This window comes from Cupressus sempervirens, chromosome 5 (genome assembly GCF_028749045.1).
Source record: "Cupressus sempervirens isolate cs-2001-9-10 chromosome 5, ASM2874904v1, whole genome shotgun sequence".
Classification (NCBI taxonomy): domain Eukaryota; kingdom Viridiplantae; phylum Streptophyta; class Pinopsida; order Cupressales; family Cupressaceae; genus Cupressus; species Cupressus sempervirens.
The window spans coordinates 336,920,055-336,946,716 of NC_143122.1; positions in this window are offsets into that span (position 1 = coordinate 336,920,055).

A 26,662-nucleotide genomic window follows, 5' to 3' on the forward strand; every position below is an offset into this window, starting at 1 on the left:
CATTATAGTTATGTTTTTTATTAGTGATATATACTTATTTAGATTGTAAGTATCTACCAAGCACATTGTATAGTTAACAGTGTTAACAATCATTTCAGTATCTACTGATTTCAATAGTTGCTACCAAGTCCAAGGGATAGTATTCAGTTTACACTGAGTAATTTCTACCAAGGTGTTGATCAGTAGTATAAATTGAGCATCTTAGCATATGCTGAGTTTATCAGTGCAAACTGAGTTGTTTAATGCTTACCAAGTTTGTTATTAATGTGATGTGAGTCTAGTGTTAACTGAGCAACTTAGTGTTAACCAAGTGACCAATTTTATACTGAGCTAATGGTGATAGCATTGACCAAGCTATGCAGTGTGAATTGAGTGATTTAGTTTATATTATGAACTTCATAGTATTCATCGAGTCACTAGTGCAGACCGAGTTCAAGATTACTTGGAAATGATCAGTATGGACTAGGCTTCTATGTCTAATGAGTACATGATGATGCTAAGAATTGATAGTGGATGTCTAGTATCAAAACCTCGCCAAGCCAGTCTTTTGAACTTGAGTTCCTATAGTTGGGCTGAATTTGTGGTTTTTGTGTAAACTTGTATTATGGCTAACTTTGTAATTTGTAAATTGGATTCGTATATATGTAATGTATTATATCACATCCAATGTATGATATGGATGTAATGTAATCAATATAAAAGAGTAGAAGAGAAAATTATAAAGGCTACATCAGTATAAGGAGTAGCAGAGATTTGTTTATCACAACAATGTGATTACTATACTGTAAGGAATCTCATTCAACAAACCAAGTTGTAGATCAAAGATTAGCTACTATTTCATCCTAATAGGTGGATCAATCAAATCCTTTTACAAGGTAGACATAATAGTCTTATGTAAATTTATTTTCTATCAAGTACATACTTCATTGTATGTTTGTAAATCATTTTGCAAGGTGGACTTAGCAATCCTTATTGCTCCTAACATGGAAGATCATTAGGAGTGATCATTGTAAGCCTTAACATGCCAACTTTATACTATAGTACTAAAGATTGTAGGTATCATTCCCACCCCATTTTTACTTTCTATTTGGAAGGTTTTTGGGTCACCAAATTGTGTGTCAAAGTGTTATAAATGCTTTAGTGTTTTTAGTTTCTCATGTATGCAATCAAATCAGAATACTCATAAAGGATTAATTGCTAATTTAAGATTAATTTTTATTGGTTATTGATTCACTCCTCCCCTCTCAGTAACTTAGCCTATCATAATATTTCCAATATTTCTAGACCTAAATCTAGTAACCATCTAGAAGAATGAGGAATAGTAGTTGCACATATTGCATGACCATTTCCTATATCTTTACCATCTGACTAAAATGATCATTTTGAAGAAGATGTTCAAGAAGTGGAAGGAACACCAATGTTTCTCTTCTAAAGGAGAGCTGTCAAATCTAAAACCTATTTGGCATAGCCATCCAACTTCTTGTCATAGCAATGTGACTTATCATCATTAGGCTTATTACAATAATCACACTTTAGCCTTTATGTCTTTGATTTACCCCCCTTAGGAGGAGGTGGCCCAAATTAACTTTAAGTGCTAGAATCAATCTTAGATTCTATAGAATGGGATTTTTGTGTCTTCTCCTCCATCCCTAAAGATGGTCAAGCTACCAATGCATAAGTCTATGAGCTCATGAGTGAATCCAACTAAGAGAGCTTTTCTTTCTCTTGAGTTAAATAATCATAAAAATCCTCAAAGGATGACATGGTAAATTTATTACCCAAAACATCTTTGGTGGAATATAAGGTAGAAGTAAAAATCTAAAAGTTTCTATAAAGCTTAGAAGGAATCAGATAAATGTGCTAAGTGTCAGTATTAGTCTTCCCACAACCTTGTAATAAATATCTCTATTGATTTTGAACTTCATAAAGAAGCTTGCAATGGAAGGAAAAGAAATTGGTTCAAGAGATGTGAGCTTTGTCTCAATCTGAAGTGCTCTAAACTCATTCACTATACCAAACAAACCTTCAAGCTTACTTTGCATGGCTAGAGGGGTATTGCACCCATCAAAATGAAACTATAGACTATCAAATACCTGTAAAGAAATAAATCCTATTGCCTCATCGATCTTGTTCCTATGCTACATGACCTCAAAGGTATTTATAAAATTTGTCGCACTACATCTAAATAAGACCACAACCCTTTTGACCAAAGAAGTTGTATCATCAAGGTCTTCCATGTGTGATAGTTATGAGGGGTAGAAAGTTGTAGACAAGAAGACATCTTGAACATTTTTTAAGAAAGTTTTGGAGTTTTTTTTTTTTTTTTTTTTAAATAGTTTATTGATGTAAATAACAAAATAAATAATACAAAACACCCCTCGTAATACAAAAACTAAATCCTAGTTGCTAGAAGGAATGTATAAATAAGAAGATAGAAAAATAAATTCATTTTATAATTACATGTACCTATGAGGAATACTAATAAAAAATAGAAGATAATCTGAATAGGGCTCATAAAGAGCTTTTCGATGCTTTTTCTAGATCAAAAAATGGAGCTATAATGAAGAAGTTACCACCCCTAGAAGATAGAAGTTATTAGTGGACTTCAAGAGAAAAAATAGGTACCAAACTATCAAAAAAATCCAAAAAACACCTACACCACTATCTTTGTTTGTGAACCATCTTTTCGGCATTTCTTTTGAATTGAAGAAAGACCCCCGTATGCTCAAGATATCACAAAAAAACCAAAAATAGGTCTTTAGGACAAAAAAATCAAACAATGATGGGTGAGCAATCATCAAATTTTGTAATGAAAATGGCTAACATCAACACCTGTGCATATGTCAAAAACTATACTACTGATGTCAGCACTTTTAAAGTTCTTTTTTACTTTGTTTTTTGTATTTATTTTTAAAAAAAATTTTGCATGGATCATTTTTTGAAAAAAACTTTTCCAGTGCCTTTTTATTAAAAAAATTGGTATTCTAAAATTTTGATTTAATTTTTATTTAAAAATAAATCTCCACCTCAGAAGTCATGTTAGATTTAGGTGCAATTTTTTTGCTTTGGATTTCAACTATTTCCAAAATCAAAGTGCCTTATATGGATTTTGGATGTTTTGAGCACAATGGTGAGGTCCGTTTTTACTCAAAGTGACCCAAAAATAAGAGACTCTTCTATTTTCACACAAAAAACTAAAAAAATCCAAGATTTCTTCTTTCAAACCTTCATTCTTGTTTTTTCTTCAAACATGAATAGATAGCCAAAGACAAGGATCTAATACCATGTAGAGTTTGATGGTGAAAAAATTTAAATATCCTTGGATATCCTACATGCAAATGACTTGTTACAAGGAAGAAAGAAAGACAAAGAGAGAGAAGGGTTTGCTTGAAAAATAAGAAGATTGAATTTTCTTGTGTAAGATAGAACAAATGAAATTACAACTGATCAATCATTATGAAGGATATCAAAACCCTAAGATGTAAATGACATTTAATAATAATTAATTAATTATTAAATGAAAAATTCAAGGTGCATAAAGTGAAATCTTAAGAAGGGAGAAAGGGTAATTTAATAAATGAAATGAAATTAACCTTTTCTCTAATAGTGCACATGTGCTATAGCACGCACATGATTTGGCTTAGGCTCTACAAGTCTTAGGCTTGTGGAGACCAAGCCAAAGCATGTGTGAACTTTTAAAAATTTTAAAATTTTAGTTGTGTGTCATCTTTTTGGCACCACAACTTGGTGCATTTGCTCATTCTTCTTTGCTGGGTACATGAATCCTTCAGGTTGTTCTATGTACACTTGTTCGTCAAATATACCATTTAGAAATGTGGATTTGACATCCATCTCATATGCCTTAAAGTTCTTGTAGGATGAATATGCAAGAAAATTTTAGACTACTTCCAGTCTTGCTACAAGAGTGAAAGTTTCTCCAGAAAAACCACTTTGTTCCAATAAATTTGCTGTTCTTTGGTCTAGATACTAGGGTCCTTTGGTCAATTTTTTGAATTTTTGCATTCATTACATGAATCCAATCTTCATTGGCTAGAGCGTCTTTCACTAATTTGGGCTCAAATTCACAAAGTAAGCATGTATAGTTTCTAAGTCTCTTTGTTTTCATAATAATAGATTCTATATCTCTAATAACTCATTGAGTTTTATGATGTCTTCTTACATAGATAGCTAGCATAGGTGGTCTTCTTCTGTTTTTTTCAATAGGTTCATCCTAAAAAATAATCTTAGGATCATTATCTATTTCTTATTTAGGTTCTTTCTCATATTCTATGCACTCAACATTATCTATCTCATGGTCAGCATTGCCTATCTATGACTCAGCATCATCTCCCTATTGCTCAGAAATATGTTGTTGCACCTTCGCATTATCTATTTGCTAGGAAACTATATTTTTTTCATGTTTAGTAGGAGTGATAGGAGTAGCCTCATCCACATATATGAATGTATTGTAGTATTCAGGTTCCTTCTTGCATTCAACATCATTTCTTTCTGTAAATTTGTCAACTTTGACATTTGCACTTTCCACAACTTTGTTAGTGTTATATTTTAAACACTTGTAAGCTTTATCTTAGTGGAATATCCTAAGAATATAACTTCATCCCTCTTAGCTCATCAAGTTGTCCGTTCCTATTATCTTTAAATATGTGTCATTTTCTTCTAAATATTTTGAAATATTTCACATTAGGAGCATAACCATACCATAGTTCAAAAGGTATAGCATTTGTACTTTTCTTGACCTGTACTCTATTTAAAGTATATAAAATAGTATTGATATCTTCTCTCCAATATTTATGTGAATCATTCTTCTCGATCATCAATGTTCTAGTACTATCCATTATTGATTTATTTCTCCTTTCAACTATCCCATTCTAAGGTGGGGTCCTTGGTGTTTACATCTTTCTTTTAATTCCTTTATCATTGCAGAATGTGTTGAACTCATTGGAAATGAATTCACCGCCTCTTTAAGATCTCAAACACTTCAGCCTCTTCTCTATTTCTTTTTCAACTTTGGCCAAATACCACTTAAATAATTGAAAACCATCAAATTTATCTTTAAGAAAAATTACAATCATCATCCTAGAGTAGTCATCAATAAACATAATTAAATACTTATCTCCTTAATAGCTTTGAACATCAATAGATTCACATAGTTCAGTATGAACCAATTCCAAGATATCCCTGAGTGTGTGTGTTTTTCTCTTGAAACTAGACTTTGTCATTTTTCCCAATTGACATTGTTTACACATAGCATTGTCAAGCTTCTTTAGTTTTGGCAACCCTATCACTTTCTTCATTTTACTAATATTTACCAAATTGTTAAAGTTTACATGACATAACCTTCTATGTCATATCCAAAAATCTTCTTGTTGTGAAAATAAACATGACTTATTAAATAAATCTAGATAGAACAAGTTAACTCTTGTTTGAACACCTCTTCCAATCAACTTGTCATCGACATCATATGTCTTGGCATTTATGTTATGGAATTTCACTCTATACTATGATTTTTTAAACTATGAAACACTCAAAATATTATAGTTAAGTCCTTCAAACTAATAAACATTGTCACATTTAATTTTGTCAGTCGATTGAAATGTAACTTTACCTTTCACAACACATGGAATATCATTACCAAATTGAACACAACCACCCTTGTATGGTCCAATGTCCTCAAATTTATTTGTATCACTAGTCATATGATAAGAGAAACCACTATCAATTATCCATCTTTCACTTTTTTTCACATATGAAATTAAAACAGTTTTCTCATCTTCATCAAAATCTTCCTTCATAGAAACATAGACAACTTCATCATTATTACATTCAAATTCAGTGTCATTTTCTTCTTCAACAATATAACCACATTTCTTATCTCTTCCATCCTTTTTCTTCTTATAGTCTTGATCATCTCTCCTTCTTTTATATTTTCTTTCCTTTCTCTCATCCTTATCTTCTCTATCAGGACATCTTGTAGCAATATGACCAACCTTCTTGCATGAAAAATAAACTATAGGTAATTTACCTTTGTATTTACCTCTACCTCTTCCAAATATTTTTTCAATAAGCTCTTAAGTTCATCAAGATCATCATTAGAAGTGTCATTATAGCTTTTCACGTGTTGTCCTTTTCTTTTGCTAAGAACCAATTGTCACTTAAAAACATATTCAATGGTAACAAGTCTATAGTTACCAAAATTAGAGATTTGAAAAGTAGTAAGTCTACCAATTGCACCTTCCAAAGTGTAATTATTACTTGGAGTGTATCTCAACTCTTGTATTTCAAAAACCCTAATGGCATATAGAGGAACTAGAGTTCTCAATACCTTGCTTATCATTGTTTGATCTTTGATCTCTCCATTTGCACCTTGAATAACATAAACACCTTCCTTGATTGTTGTACAATATTGCACTATGTTTCCACCTTCCATTATTCTCATTTTATCAAATTTACCTCTTAGGCTCTCTGATTTGGCTCTTAAGACATTGTCATCTTCTCTATATATGGTCTTGAGTTTGTCCCACATCTATTTTGTACTATCACACTCTTTTATGTCATCAAATTTAGTATAGCTTAGGGCTAAAGCAATCTCCAACATTGTCTGGTTGTGTTCATTCTTTTATTTTAGTTTTTGAGTAGTTAGAGGAGTAGTTTTTATCCTCACAGATTCATTTTCCACAAATTTTATTGCAACATCACTAATACTAGATATGTGTATCCTCATTAACATTTCCCATGCAGGAAATTTCTCGTTGTTTAGCTTTGGTACCTCCCTTTTGTGATTTATGATATTTAGCTTTAAGTACATTAAAACTTCTATTTAAAAGCATTGGATGCTCTAATACCAATTGTTAGAATGTTTAGAATCACTAAGAGGGGGGTGTGAATCAATTTCTCAAGGTCCATTAGTACCAATTAAACAAATGAAAAATTGAACACGTTTCTATTATACTTATCCTATTGTAACTTGGTCTCTATTGTAATATGAATTAAAATATTAACTAGTATTTCATTATCAGGTAATATAGTAGACATGTTGAATGTAAAAATTTAAAATTTAAAAAACCATAAAACAATCAACACAAGTTTGACACTAGGATTTAATGTGGAAACCTAGTTTGGAAAAAACCACAAGCAACATGTCACCACTTTTTCACTCTTCTGAAGTGATTCCTATTAGGATCCAACCCTGTTAAAGGTTACAATACACATATTAAATGTGACCTAGATAAAGGATTTAATCACTCTATTAGGAGTGGCCTTGTTAGAGAAATTTTGAACATTCCATTATAATATCACCTAGTTAAAGGATTTATGTAGACTATTAAGTTCTTAATGATTGTTAGGTCAACCTTTGATTAAGAGGATTTCAATATAAACTATTTACAATGATTATAAAGAAACAATAGGTTTTGATCTATATGAATCTTACAACTCACTTTGTTGTTTCAGATCTCTATTTAGTTCATGTGTTGATCCTGTAATAAGCCTTCCTTGTCACCTCTATCCTTTTCTTCATAACCCTTCAAGAATTTGCCCTTCTCTTCACAAAAATCTTAAGCCTTCTTCTTAGATTAGTTTATCAACCTCAATAGCTTTGTTCCATCTTACTAAGAATCTCTCAAACATTCATAGCTTCACATCTCTTTTCTCTTCTTCGTGTATCTCTCTTTTGCACTCTCCCTGGTGTTCTCACTTTTAAGGTTTGTCTTAGTACCTTCTTAAATAGGCAATTCAAGTCCTTTTATATTTTCATAATCATCATAGATCTTAGGGTTTGCAATCTAATACAACAAATTCATTGATTCTAATTGCCATCATTTTCATCTCTTTATTTTCTAGAAAATTCTCATTGAAATCGTTCATTAGGTATATTACATAATACTAACCTTGAATTGAATGATCCAACTCATCAATTTTATCTTCAATATGATCTTCATATCACAAGAAATTGACTAAGTCTACTAGAAATCATAATTTTTATCATACACATTCAAAATACTATCACTTGGCCATCACTATGTTCTAACATTCAATCATCACTAGTTTAGTTGATCTCTATAAAAATTCTAGTTTGGCATCAACATTATCACTTGGTCGATATTGATGCTTGATCAATACTTTATTTTCTTGACACTTACTCTAGCTTGGCTGACACTAGCATCACTCAACATAAAATTCAAGTTCCTTAATCTTTTGTTGTATTCCTTAGTCAAGCTTATGCAATATTTTCTAATATATTCATAATGTAAATAATCAAATTATCTTGTCAAAGTATAAATAATCAAACATCCATTGTAGCTTACTTTTCATAACTCTACCTTTCTTGAGGTGCTTTTGTTATGAATGAAAATTCTCAAATACTCTTCATCAAGAAAATAGATACAATATATAGATTAGATAGTTACATGTCTCATTTATATATTTGACATAAATAACAACATAAAAATTATTTTAATTTTAGTTTCCAATAGAAACTATGAATGGACAAATAATTTCAAAGAATGATGAAAATACTAATGAAGGAAGAAAAGGAAAAATAATTCCTAAAACTAGGCATAGAGGGAGATAAGCTACCTCAAAAATCTGATTTATAGACCATTTTGATCGAAGAGGAAGATAATGACATGTCAAAACTCCATAAAAAAATTGAAGTTATACATGAAGAACTACAGCAAATGATGAAAGACAAAGGAAAAACTACTAATAGTATACTTTAGACACCATGTATCCATTTCCATTTTACAAGATAATGTTCATGCCTCCTTTCCTAAAGGAGATGTACTACATAAATACTACAAAAACTTGGGAAATTCTGATCCACAAGATCATTTGAGAGAGTTTGGAACCCTATCTATGGAGTTCATGGATGATCAAACATACCTCATGCACTTGTTTCCATGTATTTTGGGTGGATAATATATTGAGTGGTTCTTAAAGTTGTTCACTTGAATTAGAACCTTTGACAAAATTGCAAGCTTGTTTAGAAATACTTTGATAATATTTAACATTTGGTTAACACAAAAGATCTTTGAAACCTTAAATAAAGAATAAGAGAATCAATCTTGAACTTCTGCTAGAGATGGAGATAATCATATACCATATACTCCAACATGATACCTAAAAATGAGAAACTTAACAACTTCATGGATATCATTTTTCCTAATTTTGATTATAAACTACAACTCCAAGGACCTACTACATTTAACAAGACGATTATGTTATAAAGTGAAGTCCACCAAGACATATTAGAGGGTGGAAATGAATCAATTATTAGATCAATATAAAGTTTATTAACTTTATTAAACCTTAAACATGTTAATAATATAATTAGAAACCATAAGAAGATATACATACGCAATACCACCAAATATATTAACTAGGGAAAAATTTGGCGAGGATGGTACCCACAAAATGATGTACTAATAAAAAGGTTCCTTGTAAGAGGATGGACTGTATTAGGAGCCAATGATATGGATTCAATAAATATCAATCCCTATTTGGAGACTTTCAATCCCTATAAGGAGTCCAATCAATACCTTCAGGGGCAAGACCACTGAACTCACTCTCCAATTGGTCTCTATATTATTTGTTACACAATAATAGAAATGAAATTTATCTTCACAACTCAAAGTCTTTCTCTCTCCTCTTATTGTTCCAATACCACACCAAATACCTTCATAGATATCAATACTAGATCTTCACATTCACATCACAATGATCCTTTTGATCACTTACATACATTTATCAAATTTCCATGTCACAATAAAAGTTCTCTGATCCTTAAACACATTCACACTTCATCACAAGGAAAATAACCCTCCTTTCTACCACATCCTCAAAATAATTCTTTGAGTCAACCTTCAGGCTTTCCCGATTAATTATAATAGGACCTCATTAAGATATCATAATTTATTACATCTTTGTATAATTACAAAACACTATAGACTCATGGTAATTATGAATTCTCACACTTGTGACCTATGACCTCACACACTTGTGAACATCATCATCAAAATCTATACTATCACTATCTAACTTTTATCATCAAGATTCTATCCATGTTAAGAGGTACAATCCAAACATTAAAGACCACTTCTTAGGTACTCTAAATGCAACCTATCCTTTGTAAATATTGAATAATGCTCATATGTCTTCAACTATTAGAATACATACTTTTCCACATTATTAGGTCATACTATAGAACATATCCTCAACTTTTCTTGACCTCATCATCAATACACAGTCTATATGACTTTATACTCTATCTCCTACTTTGTCAGTCATTATATAAATAATATTATGTTGACATCAATGAAAAACAAAATCATGAATGCAAAATGTCAATCATGGTATCAATCTCCCCAATTATTCTATAAATTCTTAAGATACTCCCCCAAAGGTAAAAATCTCCTAGTTTGGCACTTATGGTAACATAGCTGGAAAACATGTAAGTTGCAAGAATACCAAATCACAACTATGTTGCTACTAGTGCTCTCATTTTTTTTAAATCTTCCTCATTAGTAAAATCTTAAACTCATAGGAGAAACTCTCCATCTATGTATCCTCATTCTTACATGGATGACATTAACTATTCATGGGTTTTCCCCCATTGATATACTTCCCTATTGACTTCAATAACTCATGAAAAATTCTCTCCTAATGCATATTCTCCCTCGTTTATAGGTGTGTTTCATGCAATCTATCCCCCATTAACATTGAAATGATAAAGGCATCATTATTTCAATCATCTTCTCAAAGTCTTCAATCAGCTAGGGAGTCAAAAGATACTATTTCATAATAGTTACCAAGAGTCCTTAGTGACTCTACTCAGTCATAAATTCTCTCCCATATAGGAAGCATCAAAATTGTATCCAAATAAACAACATTTCCCTATATCGATGGACTGATATAATATTTGTATCATCTATTCTAAAGTAGGAAGAGGCATAATCCCAAGCATACCTCACAAATACTCAAATCTATCTTTAGGAAAAGGCTATGTAAAAATATCTCCCATCTTCTCTTTCATATTCACATACTCTAATATGATATCTTTCTCTAAAAATTTCTCTCTTAGAACATAATTCTTAATCAATATATGTTTAGTCTTAGAATGTAACACAAGATTATTAGACATACTCACTATACTTATGTTATTAGAATGTATGATAATAGGTTCTATAAAATCTATCACAATATCCTTCAACATCTATTTCATCCACATGATCTGATTGCAATTGTTTTTTGTTGCAACATACTATACTTCTATTATGCTATGTGAAATACAATATTGTTTCTTTCTTAGAAAAGAAACCATTTGTACTCTTTTTGTTATCCATACTGCCTTTTTAATCCACATATCTATGTGCACATAGAATAAATTCATTTGATTTGTTACACCACAAGAAAAATTAGGTGTACCCTTCAAATATATGCATATTTTCTTTACTTCTCCACAGTGTGATTCCTTAGGGTCTTTTTGAAATCTTGCTAGTATACTGACTAGATTTTCTATATCTAGTCTGGTATATGTTAGATATTGCAAACCTCTAATCATATATTTGTACTTCTACTTGATTCTAGGTGTCCCATCTTTTCAAGATAAATTGTAACAAGTTACCATAGGTTTACCAATAGGATTATAACTTTCCAAGCCAAATTTATTAAACAAGTATTTCAAAAGCATAGTCCATGATAGGAAAAAAACTCCATTGTTCTCCACAATATATAAACCTAATAATTATTTCATCTCATCAATCATACTCATCCCTAATTCATTCTTTATTTCATTAGCAAATTTCTCACTTGCCTCATTATTACCTACAATGATTATGTCATCCAAAAACATCGCAATAACCAACATGTCATCTTCAATGTCTTTCGAATATAAATAACTATTTCAAGAACCTTTTGCAAATCCCAACTTTACCAAATATTTGTCTAACTATGTATACTAAGTTCTACATGCTTTCTTTAGTCCATACCACAATTTATTCAACTTGTATACCATATCTCCTTTTGTTGACAAATGAAATCCTCCTAATTTCTCAATATATACTTCTTGTTGAAGTTATCCATTCATAAATGCTAACTTCACATCCATCTGATACACTTTGAACTTCTCACTTATTGCATAAGCCAAGAACATCCTTACTGCTTCAAAATTGGCAATAGGGGAAAATGTCTATTCATAGTCTATATTGTCTTCTTGTGAAAATTCTTTGCTTACCAATCTTTCTTTATTTATCACAAACTCACCTTGTTCATTTATCTTGTTTCTAAAATTTCATTTAGTTCCTATAACATTCTTATCTTTAGGTCTAGGAACCAACTCCCATGTCTTATTCTTCACAATCTATCTAGTTCATCCTTCATTTCTTGAATCCAATGATCATATTTTCATTCCTCATGTGCACTCTTTGGTTTGACTTGATAAATCAAACACATTTCTTCATGTACTATATTTGTGTCATAACTCTCTATTCTTTGCTTCTAATAATTTGATTAGCAGGGTAATTCTTTATCAAATTCTTGTTAGGTATAGGTGTCACTTATTCAATTCTTACTTCTTCCCTAGGTTTAGATCTTTATTCTTCTCTTTGTTCCAAAACTTGAATATCATTTTGAAAATCATTATTAGTAACAAAGAAAGTTTTAAAATTTTCCATGATAGGCTTACAATTAGCTTCTTCATAATCTATTACTTCATCTTTCTCAACCAGTTCAAGCTCATCATCAATATTATTCAAGAATATATCCATACTTTCTTTAAATATTTTATCATCATCAAGAAGGAAATAATATCTAGTCTTCCTTACTCTCTTAGGACATTTGGATGAAACATGACCAAATTTTTTACATGTCTATCAAACACATAATTTCATACCATCTGGCTCACTTTTCATAAGCACGACAATTCCTTCTTCAATCTTTCTATCTTTTATTTAGATCTGTATCTACTTCTACTAAGATAATATTTTCTTGTCTATGCTCCTTGATAAAGTAGGTCTATTCTTTTGTATGAAACAAAATGATCCTAAATCTGGAAACTCAATGTTCTATTGTGTACACAATTCTGATACCTCACCGAGGAATTCCATCTTTTGAATATCAAAATTAATTTTATCAAACTTAGGACTTTCCTTTCTAAAATGACCTACCATTGGCATCATTAATTTGTTAATCTTATACTTTAAGGACCTCATGCTTTGATACAAATTGTTAGAAACTAAATTCCACCAAAATAACTAAGAAGGGGGGTTAAATCAATTATTAGATCAATATAACTTTTATCAACCTTATAAAACCTTAAGTATGTGAACAATATAATCAACAACCATAAGGAGATACAAATATGAAATAACACAAGATATGTTAACTAAGGAAACCCATGGTTAGATGGAAAACCCTTGTGGGGATGTTACCCACAAAAATGATGTAGTAATATAAAATTTCAAAGTAAGAGGATGGACTCTATTAGGAGCCAATGAAATACATTCAATACATATGTATCCTTATTAGGAGACTTTGAATCATTATTAGGAAATTCCAACCCTCTTAGTATTTTTGTGATCCCTTTTAGGAGTTTTAGAAGGAAGATGGAACTATTGAAATAGATTTAGGGGCAAGACCACCAAACTCAATGTCCAACTAGTCTTTGTATTATTCCTTTCAAAATAATAGAAATTAAATTAATCAAGTCTCAACTTGAAATCTTCATCTATCTTCTTACTATGCCAATACTACACCAAATACCTTAATGAATCTCAATATGAGATCTTCAAATTTGTATCACACTATTCGTTTTGATTGTTCAGAAGCATTTATGAACTTCATATATCACAATACGAGTTCTCTTATCCTTACACTCATTCACACTTCATCACAAGGAAAATAACCTTCCTTTGTACCATATCTTCAAAATAATTCTTCCATTTAATTATAATAGGACGTCATTAATATATTATAATTTTTTGCATCTTTTCACAATTACAAAATACTATTGGCTCATAGTAGTTACAACTTCTCATACATGTAACCTCTAATCTTGAGCACTTTCTAACATCATCATTAAACATTCTCCTATCACTATCTAACTTTTCTCATCATAATTCTATCCATGTTAAGAGATATAATCCAGACATCAGAAAAAATTTCTCAAGTACACTTTCCACACATTATCATCAATAAATATTGAATAACTCTCACATTTCTTCAACTTTTAGAACACACACTTGTCCAAGTCATCAAGACATTGTAGAATATATGCTTAACTGTGCTTGACCTCATCATCAATACATAGTCTCTATGACCTCATTATCTATAGATCTAATATTCTGCTAGTCTTTATAGAAACAATACTATGTTGACATCAATGAAAAACACAAACATGAATGTAAAATATCAATCATGCTAACAATATCCTTAAGTGTTTTAGCAATTCTTAGGATAGTCCCCCAAAATAATACTATAATTATTTATGCTAACAATCTCTCCCTTTGGAATTTATGGAAACATAGATGAAAAATATATAAGTTCCAAGAAAACCAAATCCAACTCTTCTACTAATGGTACTCTCATCTTTCAAATTGTCTTCATAAATCAAATTTAAAACTCAAAGGAGGAACTCTCCATCTATGCTTCCTTATTCTTAGATGGATGGCATCAATTGTTCACACTTCTCCCCCACTAATATACTTCCCTATTATTATCAATAATTCATGAATAATTCTTTCCAAATGCATACTCTCCACCATTTATAGGAGATGTTTTTCTTGCAATATTCCTCCCATTGACATCAACAAAAAAGACATCATTGTGTCAATCATCTTCTCAAAGTCTTCAACCAGCTCAAATATCAAAAGATATTATTTCATGCTAGTTACCAAGATTCCTTAGTGACTCTTCTCAATCAAATATACTCCCACATATAGTAATCATCAACATTCCATCCATATAAACAATAGAGCTCTGTACCATTGGACTTATACAATCTCCACATCATCTATTCTAAAGTGAGTAGGGAAATAACCCCAAGTATACTTCACAATTACTCAAATGTATCCTTAGGAAAAGTCTTCATAAAAATATCTGCAATCTTTTCTTTTGTATTCACATGCTCTAATATGTTTTCTTTCTCTGTAACTTTCTCTACAAGAACATAATAATTAATCAATATATTCTTAGTCTTATTATATAACACAAGATTCTTACACATACTCACTATACTACTTGTCTTATCACAATGTATTATAATAGGTTCTATAAATTCTATCCCAATATCCTTCAACATTTATTTCATCCACATTATTTGTTTGAATTTTTTTGTTGTTTATATATACACTTCTTTTATTGTACTCTATGAAATACAATCTTGTTATTTTCTCAACAAAGAAACCAATCTTCTTCCAAGGAAAAATTTCCCATCACTTGTAATCTTTTTGTCATCCATATTGCCTTCCCAATTTCAATAAGTATATGCACATAGCTTGTAAATATAGCTTATATGTCATACCACAAGAAAAAATCTAGTGTACCCTTCAAATATCTTAATATTTTGTTTACTATTACATGGTGTGATTCCTTGGGGTCTTCTTAAAATATTGCTAGGATACCAACTACATTTTCTATGTTTGGTTTGGTGTGAGTCAAATATTGCAAACCTCCAATCATGGATGTATGCTTCTTCTGCTTGACTATAGGTATCTCATCTTTTCAAGGTAACTTATGACCATTTAGCATAGTTGTATGAATAGGCTTCCAAGTTTCCATGCCAAATCTCTTCAACAGGTCTTTCAAATACATAAATTTTGATAGAAAAATACCATCACTATTCGACACAATTTGTAAACCCAAGAAATATTTTATCTCAATAATTATACTCATATCAAATTAATTCTTCATTTCATTAGCAAATTTTTCATTTATTTCATTACTACCTCCAAATATTATGTCATACACAAACATTACAATAATCAACAAGCTATCTCAACTGTCTTTCAAATAGAAATTACTATCTATAGTACCTTGCACAAATCCCAACATTTCTAAATATTTGTCTCACCTTGCATACCAGGTTCTAGGTGCTTTCTTTAGTCCTTCAAATTCTTTCTTCAACCTGCATATTGTTACCCATGAATGGTCCATATTTTCTTTTTGCATGATCATGGTAGTTTAAATCTTGTTGTTAAGGAAAAGGTCTCCTATTGAAGTTCCTATCACTCATCTTGTCAGCCATCCATATGCATTTTGATCCAAATTTTATGTTTTAAAAGAAGTTACCTTTGTTTCATTCCTTTTGCTAGTATTATTTCAAGTAAAGACTTCTCTAGTCTTATCTAGAGATACATGAAAGTAGCTTAAGAGTTTCTTTCAACACGTACATGCACCCAACATAGTGACTCTCTTGCCTTTCATTATCAGGTATTATTTATTTTCCTCCATTATTTTAAGGGATTTGAATCCTTTTTGAAGTCACATTCCTTGCAAACTAACACATGGGTAAATTTGTGGTTATGTTTTAAAACCCAAATCCTGGTTCTATATCCCACAAGGTCTCATATAGTGGGTTTTTGCAAGCATCTTCTTTCCTAGAAGCTTTCACCTATCCTGAATTAGTCCTAACATGCAAGGATAGGTATGACATAGCTGAAAAGTGTATCTATGCCTTTAATGGTGAATTTCTAGTGTATGTTAACAGAATTTCTATAATGGGTGTGTTGAGGATTCCTCAAAATAAAGTGTAGGAGGAATGGACTATTAGCTCTTCCTACAGGCAATTATCTATAGATATCACTGAAGTTAATAATACCAAGTGCTAAAGGCTAGCTTTTCAAATATGAGAGAGCGGGTTCCTATCTTTTGCATCCACCAACTAGAGAACATATGATCCTTGAGATTAAAGATGTCATTACATTGCTAAATAGAGTGAAGCAAAACTCACATGTCTTCCATTAGGAGAATTGGATGCACTTTTTTGTAGATTTATTGACTAGGTGGATATCATAGCTAATAAGATTCAAGAAGAACTTTCTCAAGTTATTTCAAATTTATTCTTTTTATATGTCTTCCTATTTGTTTTACATCATGAATTATCATAGAGAATGGAAGGGTTTAGCACACCTAGACTAGAATCAAAGCATTCTGATTTATGAATAATATCCTCTTTTACAAAAAAGTAAGAACCCAAAAGGCTTCAAAATAGTCCAAGACACCTTCCTAGCCAAGTTGGTGTTTGAGCTTTAGGGTAAAGAGAACATGACTATAATGAAGTTCCTATCACTCATCTTGTCAGCCGTCCATATGCATTTTGATCCAAATTTTATGTTTTAAAAAGAGTTACCTTTGTTTCATTTCTTTTGCCAGTATTATTTCAAGTAAAGACTTCTCTAGTATTATCTAGAGATACATGAAAGTAGCTTAAGAGTTTCTTTCAACAAAGCCTACATGCACCCAACATAGTGACTCTCTCACCTTTCATTATCAGGTATTATTTATTTTCCTCCATTAGTTTAAGGGATTTGAATCCTTTTTGAAGTCACATTCCTTGCAAAATAACACATGGGTAAATTGTTGGTTATGTTTTTAAACCCAAAGCCTGGTTCTATATCCCACAAGGTCTCATATAGTGGGTTGTTGCAAGCATCTTCTTTCCTAGAAGCTTTCCCCTATCCTGAATTAGTCCTAGCATGTAGGGATAGGTATGACATAGCTGAAAATTGTATATATGCCTTTAATGGTGAAATTCTAGTGTATGTTAATAGAATTTTTGTAATGGGTGTGTTGAGGATTCCTCAAAATGAAGTGTAGGAGGAATGAACTATTAGCTCTTGCTACATGCAATTATCTATATATATCACTAAAGTTAATAATACCAAGTGCTAAAGACTAGCTTTTCAAATGTGAGAGAGTAGGTTCCCACCTTTCCCATCCACCAACCAGAGAACATATGATCCTTGAGATTAAAGATGTCATTACATTGCTAAATAGAGTTAAGGAGAACTCACATGTCTTTCATCAAGAGAATTGGACACACTTTTTTGTAGATTTATTGACTGGGTAGATATCATAGCTAATAAGATTCAAGAAGAACTTTCTCAAGTTTTTTCAAATTTATTCTTTTTATATGTCTTCCTATTTGTTTTACATCTTGACTTGTCACAGAGAATGGAAGGGTTTAGCACACCTAGACTAGAATCAAAGCATTCTAATTTATGAATACTATCCTCTTTTACAAAAAAGTAAGAACCCAAAAGGCTTCAAAATAGTCCAAGACACCTTCCTAGCCAAGTTGGTGTTTGAGCTTCAGGGTAAAGAGAACATGACTATAATGAAGGAAGTCACTCAGTTGATTGACATTTGTGGCAGTTATTTTGCTCAATTTCCAATGTTCACTTACCTGAGGGTTAGAGCTTATGAAGCAAGGCTTCTAATGTTGCCTTGATAGTGCTTAGATTGTTTTTTGTTGATTGAAATATGTTGACAATTAGAAAATGTAGAAAAGAATTGTATAACTCGAACAGGCTTCAACTACACCTTCCCTATTGAACTTGGGCATTACAAATGCATGGAAGTCTAGGATTCCCAAAAGCTTAAAGATGAAAATAAATTGATGAACCTATTAAACTATTCTTCTAGACCTAATTTTGACAGCCAAGAATTTTCACAAAGGTACTCTAAGTCAGATTCCTATACTCTCCATGTTCCCCATCTAGAATATTTCTAGGCTAACTATCAAAATGATTTTGAGGTTAGAGAGAGATTATAGTATAGATTGTCACTAGACCAAATTGGTGATTTTGATCTCTTGCTAGACACCTAAGGATTAATTGAAAAAGAAAATGAGGAAATTGTTGACCTGACATATATTGAATAAGTGGAACCTTACCCATTGACAAAAATTGACTGGGAAATACAAGAGGAGGATGACCTACATATAATAACCTTACCTATCTTGACTAGAATAGAAAAATGGCTCATAAACAAGAGAGTCAAAATTGGTGGCTCATAGTGTTCAAAGAGTACATGTTAGCCCTAGTTCTCCCATAGTTGTTCTCAATACTAATGAAGTTATTCTTTTCCAATTGTAGGAAAATTAATGTTAAGAGTTGAACTTGAACTTTTTGTTCAACGTTTAGTCCAAATCTCTCCTTCTATCAAGTGGAGTTGGTCTCATAGCATAAAGAAACACAAACAATCAAGCAGCTTAAAAGAGACATGTGATATGTCAATAACAATTGATCTTGATTTAAGAGAAGAAATTTATGGTGGAACCCTAGCTACTGAGATAGAATAAGGGAATCAACAAGTAATGGAGGGAAAGAATTGTTTAAGTTAAATGGTACTTAGTTCATCACCCATTCTGCAAACCACTTCTCCTAAAATGAATCCTTATATTCCTAATTGGTTTGAGTTGTTTATGAGTAAGAAAAGGAGCATAGTGCCATCAACTCTTCTAGTAGGTGATATGGTAAGTAAATGTCTCAAGAAGACTCGCAAATATAGAAAGAAAAGATTTGAGACTGTATTGAATATCAATGAGAATACATGGCAGTGGGTAGATGAAGTTATGAGACTAATAGCTGATAAGGGTATTGATGAAGTATTGCCCCAAGATTATTCAACACAAAAAATACTCCTTAGTCTTGCTTCAAGGGAAGAAGATATTAAGATATAGACCACTGGGATTTTTGGGATTTCTCATCACATATGGAAGGATCAAACTAATAAATAGGAGCTGAAGTAGTCGCTACAAAAAATGGCAAAATATATTCATGAAATTACGAACCCAAATATAGAAGCTTTGCCTATTGCCATTTCCATCATTGATGTTGTATCTCCCCTGAATAGGTCAAGATGGATCTGTTAGAAATAGGGAATACTAAGGGGTGGGTGAATCAATATTCTACAAAATTTTGTTATCAACTTGATATTATTTATTACTTTGAACCATACATAATACAGTAAACATGTAATGATGAACAGTAAGAGTAGTCATGCACAAAGAGAACTCATAACATATATATATATATATATATACATATACATATATATATATATATACATATATATATATGTATATACATATATATATATGTATATACATATACATATACATACATATACATATACATATATGTATATACATATACATATATGTATATATGTATATATATGGATATATGTATATATATGTATATGTGTATATATATGTATATGTGTATATATATGTATATGTGTATATATATGTATATATGTATATATATGTATGTATATGTATATATCTATATATAGATATATATAGATATATATACATATATACATATATATACATATATATATATATATATATATATATATATATACATATATATAGACACACACACACACACACACACACATATATTCCTTATTAGAGGATTGACCATATTAGGAGTCTATAAACACATTAAGTATAAGAGTCCTTATTAGGAGACTTTGAATCCATGTTAGGAGATTCCAACCCTATTAGGAGTTGTAGTAAAATGTATGCAAGAAGAGCTCACTACCAAAACAAGTAATTTATCCTTTAAGTTCCTAAAATACATAAGTATAGATGATCTACCTTCTTTCTAGCTAATCTCATACCTCAACTCAATTTCAAATCACAAAATCAAGTTATCAAAATCTCACTTCATGCATATGATACAAAACTTCACATTCATATCTTTCATACATAATCTTCACAAATAGCTTTACCAATAACTTCTCAAGATGTCTTTGCATAAATACCATGCCTTTTCACAAATTTTTGTTACGATCACTAGGACCAAAATAAACCTTCCAATTTAGAGTAAACATCTAGGGTTTCGTCCCTAATTGGTCAAGTAATTATTTTATAAATGAAATAATTCCTTTACCTTTCATTTTGATGTTTTCTAAATCTTAAATATCTCTTTTTTGTAGTGTTCATACTAATGTCCATGGTTATACACATCATCATCAACATGTTTACTATTTCCATATATCTTCTCTCAAAAATAACATCATATAAACAAGTTATACTTCAAATGTGGTTCTTTGTTCCTATCTGATAAACACATAATTGCATTCACTATAACTTCAGTAACAAGTGTCATAGTTAGTATTCCTACAAGCAATGTTAACCACTTGTTAAAATAACTTCATTCTTCCTCTATGTAACATTCTTTCTCTATGTAACCTTGCTAGTCATAGTATGATATCAGCAACAAGTTGTATATAAAACAATATAAAACAATATATTATTGTAACCCATTTTCATACTTGAACAATTTTTTGAGTACCAAAAAACTAAGTATCTTTATTTCTGAGGTTTTCTACAAGCATGTACATCATTTTTTGCCATTAATTACCACATTTACATATCTACATATAACCAATTATCTAAAATCTCTCCCTTTGGTATTTATGGCAACAAAGTAGGAAAACTGGCTAAGTATCAAAACTTTTCAAAACTTACAACATTATTATACTTACCATCTATTACAAATGCTCCATCTTCATTTATTACAAATGCTCCCCCTTTTGATATGACTTCAAAGTAAATAACCTACTTAAAATTTTCTCATAAAACTTCTTCCCCTTTGACATTAATGAAAAATGTTGAACTATAACCAATTATCTAAAATCTCTCCCTTTGGTACTGATGGCAACAAAGTAGGAAAATTGGCTAACTTTCAAAACTTTTTAAAACTTACAACATTACTATACTTACCATCTATTAGAAATGCTCCATCTTCATTTATTACAAATGCTCCCCCTTTTTCTATGACTTCAAAGTAAATAAATTAGTTACAATTTTCTCATACAACATCTTCCCCTTTGACATTAATGAAAAATGTTGAACTGAAAGAACTGTTAAAACATTTTGTCTAACTATTGTCAAAAACTGTCAAAAGTTCTATCTTGTTGCCTCAACTGATATCATCTTCATACAATCACCAAAATTTTCCTTTAAAATGTCCATACCTTTCTCCCATGTGTCCTTGACTACTTTGGCAGTAAAGAGAATTGCACATAAAGCATATGATGCAATCTCAACTACATTAAGGTTGGAATATATAAAATTGGAATAGGTGTCCTTTGTTTTAACATATTCAAGTCCAATTTTATCTCAATGGTTGATAGTCTCAAAGCTATAGATTCTCTAAAATCAAATAATCTTCCAAAAAATTTCTCTTTTTCAAGTTGCGTTTTCTTGATGTCAATGTGAACATGACAAATTGTCCTTCAAAATCATCAACTCTGCCAAAGGGTTGCTTTAGCTTACTTGTCAGAGCTTCTAGCTCATTGAGCTTCCCTTCCATCTTATTATCCAAATCATTAGTCAACTTGTGAGATAAAGTACATTTGATGTACAATACCTTTCCATCTTGTTGATATCTTTAGAGTTCCTTGATATAAGTATCAAGACTCAACAAATCATTCTATCTTTTGACAAACAATGCCAAAATGATTAGCATCATGAGAAATTTGAGCCTTAGACTCTGAAACACTTAACAAATCTGTTAATTCATCATCAAAAATTTTTACTATTTCTTTAGTTCTTTATTCGGGGTCTGCTTCTATATGTTTGGTTACTAAAGTGCTTTGCAATCTATTGGTCACCTCCATTAATGCCCATTAATGTCCTTTGTAGACTGTTGACTTTCTTGTTCTTCTTAATCAACTTGGTCAAAGATAAGATCAAGTTAGATTGATCATCATCATCACCTATAAGGTTGACAAGAGATAGTGGAGTGGATGAGCTAGATACTTTAGTCTCATCTTCCTTTTGTTTCTTTGTTGTTGTTTCCCTTGCCTTTATCTCTTCTTTTTCCTTCTCCTCTATTTCCTTCCTTTCCTATTCTTTCTTTTCTTCTTCTAGTTTCTCCTCTTCCTCGAGAAACTTCATCTTGACTTCTTCAAAAAAAATTTCTTCTTCTAACTACCTTCTCTCTTCTTCAATTAGTTTTGATTAATCTTGAATATGTTTGAAACGGGACTCTGGATGATTAAAACTTACAAAAGAATTATCTTCAATGTTGATAGTAACATTTTTTTGATCAATTTGCATTCTATCACCACTTACCGACACTTCCAAAGTTTTCTCTATAGTGGTAGGTGCTACCTTTAACTCAAACATAATCTTGTTGATGGCTACAACTACTTCACTTCTTATGACATTCTTCTCACCTCCCATAAACAAAAAATGGCTTCATCTTTCTTTGTAAGTAAGGTGCTACATTTTTTACCAATTTCTAAATTTCTTCTTCATCGTCAGTTTTGCACATGTAGTTCTTATCATGGATTTCTAAAATTTTATGTCTTCTTCACAAACTAGTGTCTTCTTTGCTACAAGTCTATCATAGACTTTTTGATTAACAATGCCTTCAATGTCTTCAAGTTTCAAATTGTTAAGAATCATATATCTCACACTAGAGATATCAATCTATTCTTTCTCAATATCATTTTACAAATCATAAAACATATTCATTTGCACAAAATTCCCCTCATTGATAATATCTATTTTAATCTTTCCTATCTTCAATTTCTAGGGTTTTCTTGTTTTACCTTTTGGCTTCTTAAAAGCAATAACCTTTTTAGGTTGTTTAACTTCCTATTCCTTTTCTTCTTCCTCACTAGAATCTTCAATTATCAATAATTTTTTCTACCTTTTCTTAGGTCCAGTAGCTTTTTTCTTGACTCTTTTTAACTTGTGAGTCACAACTTCTACTAGCCTTTCAGACTTCCTTTTGGGTTCACTAGGTTGCTCGACTACTACAACATCATATGGGATGCTTTTCTCTACCGGAGTTCCTGTAATGGATGCACCAGATGCTTCACCAATGAATAGGGGTGGCACATACATCACACCTTGTTCAACAATTTTTTTAAGTCTAGAGAGTATTTGTCTGACTGCCTACAATTTTCTTTCTATCATATTGGTCTTAATCAATTTTTTCTTCATCATAGTCTCAACCTTATTATGAGGTACTTTTTCTAAAGATGCTTGGTAAGATGACTAAGTTATCTCTTCATATGTTCCAAATCTAAATGAGGCTTTGTCCTTTCAAAATTTCAACAATAGATCGATGTAACCAATAGCTACATCATCACTTAATTCATAACCTAAGGGTTCAAGAAATGGTTCCCTTGGTTCTACTATTTCAACATAAGCTAGGTATGTATCTTCCATAAAGCATATGTTGTCCTTAAATCTATCAACAATTTTTGGTGCAATTTTGAATCTTTGTTTCATTTCATTTTGAAATGTTCTCATAATCAAATTACCACTATCCAAGATTTTATCTATAGGATGACTTCTGCATACATCTATTATCTTATCCATAGTACATCTTTCAAAACTCATGATCTCTATAACTGATAGAATTGGAAACCTTTTAAGTGCATGAAAGAAAATATAATTGATTAGTGACAAAAATCTAAATACATTATTCTTATTTCTCTTAATCTTCTCTAGATTCTCAATAAGTTGTACTCTCAAAATATCACTCAAATTTACTTTTTTTTTCTCAATAAAAATCTTGTAGCTTGCATAGATAAAAGCCTTCTAACAGCTCATCACTCTTAGAACTTGAACAAGTAGAAGATGCAATGATGTTTCTCAAGAATCTCAAATCATGTTATTTGCTAGTGCTAATCACCATTGCTTTGCCATTATAAATAGTTTTAGTATTGAGTTCAACCTTCTTAACTAATTTCTCACCAATGGGTATATTACCTTGATTGCTAAGACCATTAACCTCATGAATAAGGTCAAAAAATATGTCAACTACATTGTCTCCCATCCAAAACTTCCCATTATGAATTATGCTTAATATAATTTGAGACCATTCTTCGTTATCAAGTTTATAGTAGAATTAATATGTGAGTAGATCTAAATATTTTAGATGTTGAAATCTAGGCTTTATAGTCATATCATTATTGAAGAAAATTTCCATATCCTTGTTCATAAGTTCACCTCCAACAGTTTCAAACTTGCTAGACAAGTAACCTCTTATGTCTTCCAAGTAAACTATGTTGTTCAAAGTTATTGATAGAGCCAAATTAAGGTTTCCTTCTAAAGGTTTAATAGGGACAACCTTTAATTTGAGTCTCTCAATATTCTCAACATCATGAAGTACTATCATATCCATGATTTCACCAAATATAAATTTATCAAAGAATTCTTGTACGAAAAATGATAAAATACCTTTTTGAAGTAGGTTTTTGCTCAAAATCAGTTTGACAAATTGCTTCTGAGTGCTCTAATCTATTGAGATAATCACTATGTGGAAGTAAGTAAGTTTTTACTCTATTTATTTATCCAAATTGAGATTGAATCATTTGTGTACTTTTCTAAATTGAAAAAGTTGTGAATTTCATTCTAAAATCAAATATCTTCTCAAAATCATCTGTTTGATCTTCAAATGCTACCTGAGGTTAATCATAGCTTCCTTTCATCATGAAAATGCTCCATAAAACTTTGCTCCACAAAATTTTCTATGAAAACATAGATTTTGTCTTCTATCATAAAATAAACTTTCTCTATTATAATAGTAACTCTTATTTCCTTCATAACTTGTTCTGATAAGCTCCAAATTGCAAGTGATCTTAGCTATAGTCTAAACTCATCTAGATACATCTTTTCCTAGCCTTGCTACTCAAAATTTGATTTCTAAATGAAGTTTAAAATTTTGGTGTAGTGAACAAGCTTAATTCAACTTGGTTAAATCAAACCTGATTATTAAATTCAATCTTCCTTTCTCTACATCATCTAACTTTTCCTCGGATCCAATAGTTAATCCTTTCACAAATGTCTCATTAAGTTCTTGTAGAAAGGTCACTAACTACATTTCTTTGATCTTCATTATCTTTGTTAGTTTTGAAGTTCCTTTCATGATTCCTTCTGTCATTTTCAAACTTTCTTTCATTGTTCCTTTTATTTTTAAAGTTTCTTCCATTGTTCCTTTTATTGATTCTACAATACTTCGCTATATGTCCAAAGTTTTGCGTAACTGACATGCCATGGTTCTGTGTCTAGGATTCTGTTGATCAGTAGGTGCTTTACAATTATTGGCTATGTGTCCAAAGTTATTACACTTATAACACACAATCTTCTATCATTCTTCATAAGGTCTTCTTTCTCTTGATGTCCTCTCATTAGATCTTCTTCTATCTATAGGGTAAGCATTTCCATACATTCTACTATTCCTTTTATCATGATCATATTTAGGTTTCTTACAATCAATTTCTTTGTGACCAATACCATGAAAACTATGACAATAAAAATTTGTAACATGATTAAATGACTTATTTGTACAATCTTTTTTCATATGACCTCTTTCATTACATAAAAAACACTTACCTTGAAATTCATACATGGTTTCTTAAGGAGATTTAACTTCCTTAGGTTCATCCAATTTCTTAGTTTCCTTGTCCTTTCCAACTTCTTTAGATTTATCAAAAGATTGACTAGATTCAATCTTATCATCATATTTATCTTTTTCTTTCAAATCTGATTGACTTTCCAGTTTCTTTGTAGACAATCTAAATAGGTAACCAAGATCAGTCTTATCATAGGTAGGTATTTGTATTGGAATTTTTTCATCAAGCTTTTCTTTGCTAGATTAAAACTTTT